The sequence below is a fragment of the Bidens hawaiensis genome, unplaced genomic scaffold (genome assembly GCF_021521415.1).
Source record: "Bidens hawaiensis isolate Kalapana, Puna unplaced genomic scaffold, B.hawaiensis_p1.1 tig00038676_1, whole genome shotgun sequence".
NCBI lineage: Eukaryota > Viridiplantae > Streptophyta > Magnoliopsida > Asterales > Asteraceae > Bidens > Bidens hawaiensis.
Window position 1 is genome coordinate 178,794 of NW_027505572.1, and position 12,124 is coordinate 190,917.

Sequence of the window (12,124 nt, forward strand, 5' to 3'; positions counted from 1 at the left end):
TATGTTCAATATCTCAAGAAACTCAGGAACTAAGCTTCGTCAAGCTTCCCACCATTCCAAGGAGAAATTCCATCAATTGAAGAGCAGGCTAATGAGATCCGAGAATATGGATGCCCCAACAAAGTTCCCAAGTCATACGAAGAACATTTGGATCTTGCTCTGCATGAAACGGACGATTGGAGAAAGAAGGTGCCCGATATAGGAAAGAAAAAGAAGAAGATGGGAGAAACACTTCTTCGCAAATGTAACAAGTTAACGAAGGTTGTGAAGAAGTTCTTGAAGGATTGAAGATAGTGAAGAAGAACACAATATGAAGTTATGTGTAAAATAGTTTTGTATGATATGTGAAATAGATGTGTAACAAGAACGTTGACACGTTCTTTGAATAAAGATAGGTTGATCAAAATATATATATCTATCAAACGATATATATATATATATATATGTGTATGTGTATATGTGATGTAAAATAAAATGTATATCTCCCTTTGAGATATATATATGAAATAAGACATGTGCTTAATATAAGAAATTTATTAAATTTCAGTTTAAAAGAAATAATTAAAAGAAAATGTCTGAGCAAAGTAATACCGAGAATGCACGGAAAGAAAAAGAAATAAAAGAAAAGGGAAAAGGTCCCAAGAGAGAACAAGAAGAACCTATCTCCGATAAATATAAAAACCAAATACAAAAGATGATTAAGGATGCGGTTAGAGAAGAGTCAATGGCTAGGTCTCAATCGAAAAACTCAAAATATTCTCATTCCGTTAATCCTTCCCAAAAATATGTAAAATCCCGTCTGAATCCGTCTCGTGTCGAGGAAAGTGTTTATGAGTCTAACGCTGATGGAGGAGTTAGGCAAAAATTTAAGAAGTTAAAGGTTAGTGGGTGTTCGTTTAAGGATTTCAAGTACTATGGACCAAAAGAGTTCCATGGTGATAAAGGAGCCATTTCAACCGTGAGGTGGCTTGAGGAGATGGAAACAATTGTGATAACAAGTAAGTGCTCCGATGAGGAGAAGATTCAATATTCTGCCCTTATGTTCAAGGGAGAAGCACTTGAGTGGTGGAATACGATGATAATGAGCAAGGGTAGAGAAGTAATGTATGGCCTGACCTGGGATGAGTTCAAGGCGATACTGATGGGAAAGTTATGTCCCATGCATGAAACCGACCAAATCCAAACGAAATTTCTCAATCTTAAGGTCGTGGGGACGAATCTTCGTGAATACAACACCAAGTTTCACGAATATTGTCGCCTGGTTCCCCAGTTGGTGAATCCTGAATCCATCAAAGTCACCCGATACATTTGGGGACTACCGCAGGAAATCCGCTACATGGTGAGGTCTCACCTACCTCAAACCGCTGACTCTGCGATGGAGTTAGCTGGTTATCTGATGGGCGGTTTGGTCCGTAATAAGGAAGAAGATAAGAAGGTTACAACAACAACTGCTCAAGGGAGGACTGGAGGAAGCGCCAACTTCAAGAGCAAAGGCGTAAACCAAAATCGATTCAATTCAAACGCTACGCCTTGCAAGACATGTAGAAGTACCACAAGGGTCGATGCAATTTCGCTCCGCCTCCAAAGGTTTGTGAGTCATGCAATCGTACGGGTCATGTTGGTACATGATGTCAGTAGTTCAGTATCAAGTGTCTGTAATCGTGTTTGTTTGGATTAGTATTTTGTATTAAGCGAAGTTAGCTAACAAGTTCGCTGATATAGGCGAACTTGTTAGATAAGCGAAGTTAGTGACAACTTCGCCTGAACATGCCAGGCGAAGTTGTCGTGATATATATGCATTAGGTTACGGCTGAAGTTAATAAGATTAGAGTGAATCAGTTATCGAGTTGTAACGAGTTGTGTAATCAGTGATCATTGTATCACGTGTTTCCAGTTGCAATATACAACGTGTCTTTTCTTATTGTAACGTGTGTTCGATTGTGTTAACGTATATCGTCTTCTACGCTCGTAACGTCTTACGTAGGGATTCTGCACCTACGTAGAACGAGATATTCCGTGAAGATCCGGCTGGGAACCTACAATTCGTTCCGTTTGACTATTCGTGGGATGAGTTTACCGAGTTTTTGTGTCCTACTCACCTCCCACTATCAAAAACAACCCATAACACCTTCACATACCTCGCAAAATCCAGAAATCAAACCTGCAAAAACATCGTGTTCATCAGGCGAAGTTGCCGTCACTGTTAGTAGGGTTTCGGCGAAGATATAAGGTTAAGCTAAGTTATCCATAACTTCGCCTACTTCACAAGTTCGCTTATCTCAAGCGAAGTTATCTACAACCTCGCCGAATCAGGCGAATTTAAAAAGGGGAGCGAAGTTAAGAATCAGCGAAGTTAAGACTTAAGCGAAGTTATCCACAACTTCGCCTACAGTACTGTTAAGAATAAAATTTTTATTTTTTGAGTTTCTTTGTGTTTCGTGAAAGATGACTTCAATAAATATTACGGAACTGGTGAAGATGGAAGTGGAAGCGGGTTCAGCTACTAAGGCACCGAAGATGCTTAAGGGAACCGATTTTGTGGCGTGGAAGGATCGGTTAGAACAATATGTCAAGTACCAAGATGCTAAAATGTGGGTGTGCATTCAAGATGGATACATTCCACCAACTGCTGAGTATGAGGGTCGTGATCAGATTAAGAAATACAACAAGATGGAAGAAGAAGAAAAGAAAATGTATGAGGCTGAAAGCAAAGCTCATGCAGCAATAACAATGGCTCTTCCACAAGAGATTCTTCACACCTTCAGGAAGTATAAAACTGCCAGAGAGCTTTGGGAAGCGCTTGAAAACCGATTTGAGGGTAATGTGGGGATTCGTGCATCAAAGATTAAACTACTTAAAACCCAGTTCTCGGTGTTCAAGTATATCATCACGAGATATTATCATCTGATGACTGAACTATGCAATTATTCCATTGCTTACAAAGAAGATGAGATCGTTGAAAAGCTTCTTGATGCTCTCCCACCGAAATGGGAGATGTACACTGTCTTGATGAGAGAAGACAAAGAGTTTGCCGACTATGACTTGGAAACAGCAGTCAACAAACTAAGAACTTTTAAACTTAACATGGTTCGTAAAGAGACACCAACTGATCAGGTTCAGGATCCAGGAATGTATGGTGCAAAAGTTAATGCAAGTTCAAGTTCGAAGTCTGAATCATCTGCTTACTACTCAAAGGGAGAGTCGGGCGCTAACTCAACACATGAAGGACATGTATCTCTCAACATGAATGGTGATGTGTGTTTTGTAGCTGGTGGATCAAATGCTCTAAACCTCAAGCAACCAAGAGTAGTTTTTCCTCAAGTGTTCCTAACAACAACTACTCTAAGATGCCCATGAGTGTTAAATCTGCTGAACAGCAGTTTGCTCTCTATGCATCTTTCATTGCTTCGTATGAAAATTACATTCAAGGCAAGATTGTTGATCCTGCAACGTTAGACGAAGACTATGATCAGATCGACGCTGATGATCTGGAAGAGATGGATCTGCAGTGGCAGATGGCGATGATTGTGAGAAGGGTTAAACGGTTTATGAAGAAGACTGGTAGGAAGTTTGTGGGTGAAAGACCAGGGTTTGATAAGTCGAAGGTTAGGTGTTACAACTGTCAACAGAATGGCCACTTTGCGAAGGAGTGCACAAATGAACGTGTAGAACGCAGTCAGACCAGGTCTACACAACAGAGTGGTGGAAGTAATGAGAATAGAGCCATGATATCCAGACAGAACGGGGAGTACAACTGGAATCTGCATGTTGAGGAAGTGTTCGAACAGACCAATTTAGCGAACATCGAAACTGCAGGAAGTGAGAAAGTAACTGGAGAAAATGAAGCTTACATGGCAGAAGTGACAGATCAGCTCTCCGAGGTAAGTACTAAACTCCCTTGTACTAAATGTGAAAATTTGTCTGAACAATTGACAACTATAACTGATCAGTTTGTTAGTTTGGATGCTCAATTTAAAACATTAAAAGAAGATCATCATTTCACTAAAGCTAGAGAAAACAGTTATAAGGTAAAAATAAAAGCTAGTGAGAAAGATATTAGAAGTCTTAAAGCAAGTCTAGCTGAGAAAATTCAAGTAATTGATCTTAGCTATGAAGTGTTAGAAGAGAAAACCAAACTAATAGCTGAAAGGGATAAACAGATAGCTGATCACCAGGTGAAAGTGGTGGAACTTAACAGAAAACTTGAGCAATTCAGAAATTCCTCTGCTATACTTGATCACCTCGTTAGTGATCAAGGTTCCCCAGTTAAAAGGGGAGGAATTGGATATCATGAAGTTCCACCACCTTACAATCATAACTATACTTATGATCCTAGTAATCAGAAATCTGTTGATGTTGATTTTGGTCAGACAGTTCCGGTTAAGGTTACTATTAAAGAACCAGAAGTTAGTAAAGGCGAAACAAGTAAGCCTGTTTCGAGTGTTAAGATTTTTGCTCCTAGTCCTGTCTCATCAAATTCGGACAAGTCATCCGAGTCTAGTGAGACAAATCAAGAGGCAGTGTTACCAAAATGTGGAGAGAAAAATAAAACAACTGAAAAGAATTCTCCACTAAACCCGTTTGTCCCACCATATGTGAGACAAACGGGCAGTAATGCAGCCTCAACATCTAAAACAACTATTGAAAGGAAAGTTGAACACAGGAGTTGTTTCAGATGTAATCAATTAGGACACCTAATTGCTAATTGCCCTCTGAAGCAGAGATTCAGAGGTATGAGGCCTTTAAAAACCGAGAACAGAACTAATAGTAAGTACAATAATGGTAAAAATGAAAACTCATCAAAGTTCAGAAATTGGACTAATCCAGGTTTTCAAAGAAAACGATCTCAGTTTTTCACTGCTAACAACCAAACCATAAGTAATAATTCATTTAATTCACGAAGGTTTGGATGGCCTCATAGTCAATCTACAAGAAGGTATCCTTTTAGGACTTACAGAAATTATTCTGATACTAACTTTGGACAGCCAAGGTACGGGATGTATCGACCCAAGACCAATAGGTCTTGGGTCCCCAGATTTTAATCCTTTGCTTTAATCGTGCAGGAACAGTTGAACAGGGCTGCAAACAATCTATGGGTTGTGGATAGCGGTTGTTCCCGGCACATGACGGGTAACAAGAACTTGTTACACGAATGGAAACCTGTTCAAGGAGGAAGAGTGAGTTTTGCTGGAGAGAGCGGTGGAAGGATTACAGGAATAGGGACGGTGACTAACGAAAAAATGACGTTAGAGAAAGTGAATTTCGTTGAAGAACTGAAGCATAATCTGCTGAGTGTATCGCAGATCTGTGACAAAGATTACACCGTGCACTTTACCAAGAATGAAGCGATCGTGCTGTATCCTGGTTTCAAGATACCAGAGGATTGGATAGTTATGAAGGCTCCAAGAGAAAAGAATACATATATTATGGACATGAGGTCGACTGAGATGGCCACAGAAGAATCGTGTCTTCTGTCAAAAGCAACTGAATCGGAGTCTGAGTTATGGCATAGAAGAATGGGGCATATTCATCTTCGGAAAATGAACTACATTGTCAAGAATGGGCTTGTGCTGGGTGTTCCCTTGAAGAATTTCAACTTTGAAGACCAATGCTTATCGTGCAAAAAGGGAAAGCAACACAAGAAAACCCATCACACCAAGAAGGTTAATTCTATAGTCAGTACCCTAGACCTACTTCACATGGATCTCTTCGGTCCCGTGAATGTAAAAAGTCTAGGTGGAACATCATACTGCTTGGTGATAACTGATGATTTCTCTCGATATTCTTGGGTATATTTCCTGAAGTCAAAGGATGAAACGGTTCAGATGGTAAAAAATTTGATTACCAAAGTTGAGAATATCATGGGGAAAAGGGTTAAATACATCATGAGTGACAATGGGACAAAGTTCAAAAATTATGAGATGGAGATCTTCTGCTTACAGAAAGGGAGAGAACACCAGTACAGCGCTCCGTATACTCCGCAACAAAATGGAGTGGCTGAGAGGAAGAACAGAACGCTAATTGAAGGAGCCAGAACCATGCTGGCTGATTCGAAACTTGCTGTGGTGTTCTGGGCTGAAGCTGTTGCAACAGCCTGTTATATCCTTAATAGAGTTTTAACTGTTAAAAGACTGAATAAAACATGTTATGAACTTATGCATGGGAGAAAGCCCAACTTGAGTGGTTTCGAACCATTCGGGTCCCCGTGTTCGATATTAAAGACAAATTCTAAATTTGGTGAAATAGCCGACGAAGGTATTTTAGTCGGATATGTTGTTGGGACTCCCAATAGACGAGTCTTTAATACATCGACCAGCAAGGTTGAGGTGGTGTGTAACACTGATATCACAAGTTACAAATCACCAAAACCAAGCACGGGACCCGCTGGGGTTTTCGACCATGATAGGCTTTTTAAATCTTTTAACATGCCTTATTTGGATTGTGCAGAAGTTGATGAGAGAATTGCTACGAAGATAATTTACGATGAGGAAGACACTTTGGTGCAACGACCGCAGTATGATGAATGTCAGCCTTCCTCGTCAAATGCTGTCGATACCCCTGCTGCCTCTACAGAAGAGGAATTCTTCAATCCGTTTCACTCTCAACAACAATCACCCATTGATGAGATACCTTCGAACCTGGAAGACAATCTACAAGTCAGTTCGGTTCCGACTACGAGAATTCACAAAAATCACCCTTTGGAGAACGTGATAGGTGATCTGTCCGACGGTGTACAAACAAGACAAAGCTTGAATGAGCACACCTTTGTTTACACAAGCATTAAAGAATCAGGCATCATTAACGAATGCTTGTACACCTGCTTCATCAGCCAGATTGAACCAAAAAACTATCAAATGGCTCTCAAGGACAGCTCGTGGGTCAAAGCCATGCAAGAAGAGTTAGCCCAGTTCAAAAAGATGGAGGTATGGAACTTGGTTGCAAAACCGAAGAATGTGCATGCGATTGGCACCAAATGGGTTTTTAAATGCAAGAGAGATGAGAAAGGGATTATTATCAGGAACAACGCGAGGCTGGTTGTAAAAGGTTTTAATCAGCAAGAGGGGATTGACTACAATGAGGTGTTTGCTCCTGTGGCGAGATTGGAAGCCATTCGATTGTTTTTGGCATTTGCTGCACACAAGGAGATGAAGGTATTTCAGTTAGACATGAAGAGTGCGTTCCTTAACGGTAAAGTCGATGAGGTTGTGTACGTTGAGCAACCTCCGGGTTTTCCTGACCCAGACTTTCCTGATCACGTGTACAAGCTAAGTAAAGCACTGTATGGGCTACATCAGGCCCCTCGTGCCTGGTACTCAACACTATCCGATTACTTGCTTGAGAATGAGTTTGAAAGGGGTAAGATTGATAGCACATTGTTCTTTAAGAGAAAAGGAGCAACTTTCTTCTGGTGCAAGTCTACGTGGACGACATCATCTTTGCTGCATCAAAAGTCGCCATGTGTCAGGAGTTTGAGGCCGTCATGAAAAGGAGGTTTGAAATGAGTGCTATGGGTGAACTAACTTTCTTTTTAGGACTGCAGGTTGATCAGAAGAAAGATGGGATGTTCATTCATCAGACTAAGTATATCCATGATGTTCTCAAACGCTTCAAGATGGAGGACAGCACTCCATTTGATACTCCAGTCTGGGTCAACCATAAATTGGGTGCTGATTCAGACAGTGATGCAGACGTGGACCCAACCCAATATCGGGCAATAATAGGTTCTTTAATGTACTTAACTGCTTCTAGACCTGATATTATGTTTGCAGTTGTTCTTTGTGCACGCTTTCAGGCAAACCCATAGGAATCTCATTTGAAGGGTGCGAAGAGGATATTGCGCTATCTCAAAGGCAAACCTAAGCTGGGGTTGTGGTACACGAGAGGAGGAGACTTGGAGTTGGTCGCCTACACGGATTCTGATTATGGAGGATGCAATCAGAATCGGAAGTCAACAACATGTGGTTTTCAGTTTCTTGGAGGCAGATTAGTGTCATGGCAATGCAAGAAGCAGACCTCTGTCGCCATTTCAACCTGTGAAGCAGAATACATGGCAGCATCAAACTGCTGCTCCCAGGTTCTTTGGATTCAACAACAGTTGCGCGATTATGGTCTGAATTTCACTCATACTCCTATTTGCATTGATAACACTGCTGCTATCTCAGTAACTAACAATCCCGTAAAGCACAGTAAAACTAAACATATTGACATCCGTCATCATTTTATACGGGATTGTGCTGAGAAGAAACTGATTGTGCTCGAAAAGGTTGATACATTAGATATTTTCGCTGACTTGTTTACTAAAGCATTTGACAAAAATCGTTTTCAAAACTTTGTTGAGCTGAATGGGATGATCAATCCCGAGTAACCGTGTTTTTGTCTTTATTTAAAAAAAAAAAAAAAACGTCACTATCGCTTAGAATTATGTCAGTTGCCTCAGTTTGAAGGACATATCTTCGGATATGTTTGGTCCTCATTTCTACTTGTAGAATATGAGGATAGCCATTAACCAGATGACTGAAAGTGACCGGGGCGGTTTATGATGTGTTTTATTCTTTCGCTGAAAATTAGTCGATCATACTTAGTTAGAAGGACACATACTTGTATGTGGTCGGTCCAGCTGATCCATTGGATCTTCAGGATAGCCGTTTACCTGAAAACTTCAATTTGATCGGGGCGATTGAAGTTAAAATTTCTACGGGAGATGAAATTATTTTTCAAGTCTACTACTTCGTAAGAAGTTCCTTTACTATGTTTAACAGAAAATTGATCCAACCTTGGAAAGTGATAGATATACTGATTCTGTGTGCTTAACTAGTGAAGTTATTAGGCCTAAAAGACTTTAGAACAGTCATTGTATGTCATGGTGCTTTTATGGTGCGTAAAAGTAGAAGTGATACTAACTAAATCTACTCAATTTTACGTGGAAATTCCTTAAGAGTTGTGCATGTCTCCATATATATCTTTCCGAATGATAGGCAGAAAAGCGATTACCCAGTCATACACGAGCCCGTGAGTGTTCTGATTCCCGTGAAGATAGCGTGTCAAGAAACTGCAGTGATCCAGATTCGGGACTTGCAGTAGTTTATCTGAAGTTGTGTAAATACTTAAAAAAAAATATGTGTGTGTTATTGAGACATTCTAGAGTTCATAATGATAAGACTTCTCAATCAAGATGTTAGAAAGAGAACGGGAAGAAGAGTCTAAAGATCGAAGAGTACTTACTATTTAATCAGACTCTACGGGTCGAGGTCAACTCGGGGTGACTTGGGGAAAGCCAAATACGCTTTGAGAATAGATTGGAGGCATCACAATCTCTGAGTTGTTGCCCACTTAAGTTTTGAGCTTAATTGAACCTAACCCGTATCACAGAAACGATGAAAACCATTCTAAGTTATTTACCTGCTTACAACCTGTTTCTTTATGTCATAATACAGCTGAACACGGATCTGTGTGACAGTCACTTAATTAGTATGATTCCTGTTCGGATCTTTTCTAAAACATAGTAGTCCCTGTCGAGACTGAAATTTGATCCCGTGTACTTTAATTTTTAAAAGTTTTTTCTACTTATGTAGTTGTATGATTTTATACCTGGTTACTTGGTCTTGATCGTATCATTTAACGCTTTAAAGGTTGTTTTAAAACTTAATTGCAAATTGTTCAAATTATGGGGTTTGTTTTGTAAAATACTAATATCGGCGAAGTTGTGCATGACTTCGCCTGCATAGGCGAAGTTATCCATAACTTCGCCTGTAACATTTTGACCCTATATAAAGAAATTTCTATGGTCAAACTGTTCATTATTTCAAAACCCAGCGAACTTATTTCCTAAACCCTAAGCGAACTTATCGATTTCGATTATCATCCGTGTTAATCTTTCTCGATTACAATTCCGATTAAAGGTGTGTAGGGTTATAGTATCGTATAATCAATGTTATTGCCGTTAATCATCGGTCGTTTCGACCCGATTCTCGACCTCGCTTATTCGAAAACTCAATACCCGATTTTCAAACTTGTTATTACGTGGTCGTAATCATATTGATCGTCTAGAACTTCATAAAAACATGTTTTACGAGATCCTCAATCTCCAAATTCATCAACTACACGTCGATTCGAAAACCTAGCTGTAGCCGATTCATATTCAGGCTAACTTACAGGTTAACTTCGCCTGAGGTTTAACTTCGCCTGATAATTTATTATGTAACAGTATTTGAGGCGATGTTGTGATTAGGCGAAGTTATCATTAACTTCATAACTTCGCCTGGCCCTTTTTACTTAACTGTTATCCGGCGAAGTTCAAGTTGAGGCGAAGTTGTTCCCAACTTCGCCCCACCTCTAACTTCGCCTATACAGAATAAATCACAACTTCGCTCATGGTAACAGGCGAACTTGTGATTTGCCTTGACGTTTATCTAACTTAGTCTGTTTGATGCAGAAATTGCTGCTGTAGCTGGTGCAGGCGGTGATGAAGGAGGAGATAACCAGCGACAGTTTTTCCCGGGTCATAACATGTACATAGCATTAGACCCGGACGCGAGTGGTGTTGATGATTTCCGCGAGATCATCACGTTTTTACTCCGTTCGCGTATATTCCATGTGATTACCACAACTCTGCCGATATCCTTGCCAAACATCGAGGATTTTTGGCAGACCGTGGAATATGACTGTCGAGTCGAGCCCCCGGTGATGCGTGCAACGGTTAACAATCAGATTGTTCAGTTCTCATCTGAACAGATCCGGGCGGCTTTACGGTTTGGAGATGAGACGAGGGATGACCCGACAGATTTTGTGGCTCCATTCCGTGATGGAGCGTTTCTGAGAATGGGATACTCTGGTCCCTTGGGAGATACTCAGAGAAGGAAGGGGTTCTTACTAGATCAGTGGCGCTTTCTCATGCATGTCATGATCGTGTGCATGTCAGGGAGAAAGGCTGGTACTGATGGGATGGGCGCGACCATGCAGTCGGCGATGACTGCTCTGACTTATAATAAGCGTTACAACTTTAGTCAGATGGTCTTCTACGAGATAGATCGACAGAGAAGAGCGGTGGCGCGTGAGAGATTTATTATGTATCCAAGATTCATTCAGATGATCTTGAATCGTGTTGCTCCAACGCTACCTCAGCGCCGCCCGATCAGATATGTAGAAAGTGTGAGCAAGAGAATCTTTGCCCAATGCCGATCTTCCAATGCGAGGAGTAAACCTGAGCTCCATTCTTGACATACTCCACTATTTGGGTACTTGATCAACCCGGAGTATGTGCCTGCTCGTGGGGACGAGTTTCGGGACCCGGCACCAGAACAGGCTGGAGCACCTCAACCAGCTTCACCTGATGCTCCTGTTGTGCCACCGGAGGAGAACGTAGACCTTGATGCTGCGTTTGGCGGTCAAGGCTTCTTTGATATGGATCGGGTGGATCCAGAGGAAAATGTACAAGTCTCGATTGCACAGGTTTCGAGTGTGAATGTGACTAGGACAGCTACAACGGTAGCTGATTCTGATTCTGATAATGATGTGAATGTAGCGAGACGATTTTTGGTAAATCAAGAACGTATTCATGGGTAAAGAAAGAGAACTGATGATGACAGCGAGTCAGATTTTGAAGAAGAAGTACATCAGTTAATTCGTAGATCAAGAAGGGAGAGGACAGGTGCAGGTTCGGGAGCTGGTGAGAGCTCAAGGGTGGTACGTTTCACTCCACCAGCACTGTCCGGTATGACAATGGTCCCTTCACCTTCATCATTACAAGTTACAAGACCAAGCGCCACGGATGTTCCCGTGGTGGCTACCTCATCTTCATTCGGCCTCCCACGCACTACATTCCAACTTTCGGCTCCTGAGATTGTATCGTTGCCACCTCCAACTCTTACTCCAACGGAGGTCGTGGCACGATTTATTGAGTCGACGGTTGTAGCAACTGCAAAATTATCAGTTACGTTGCCACCTGCGGTTACATTTACGCCTACTTCTGAGGTCCCGGTTACATTGGAAATCCCTCCTCAGTACACTCAAGATATATCACATCTGAGGTTTGATTTCGATGCAACCTTATCAGACTCAGAACGAATAGCAGCACTTGAACGGTCGTGGCAGAACAATCAAGGGTGAATCTTATCCAGACCCATGC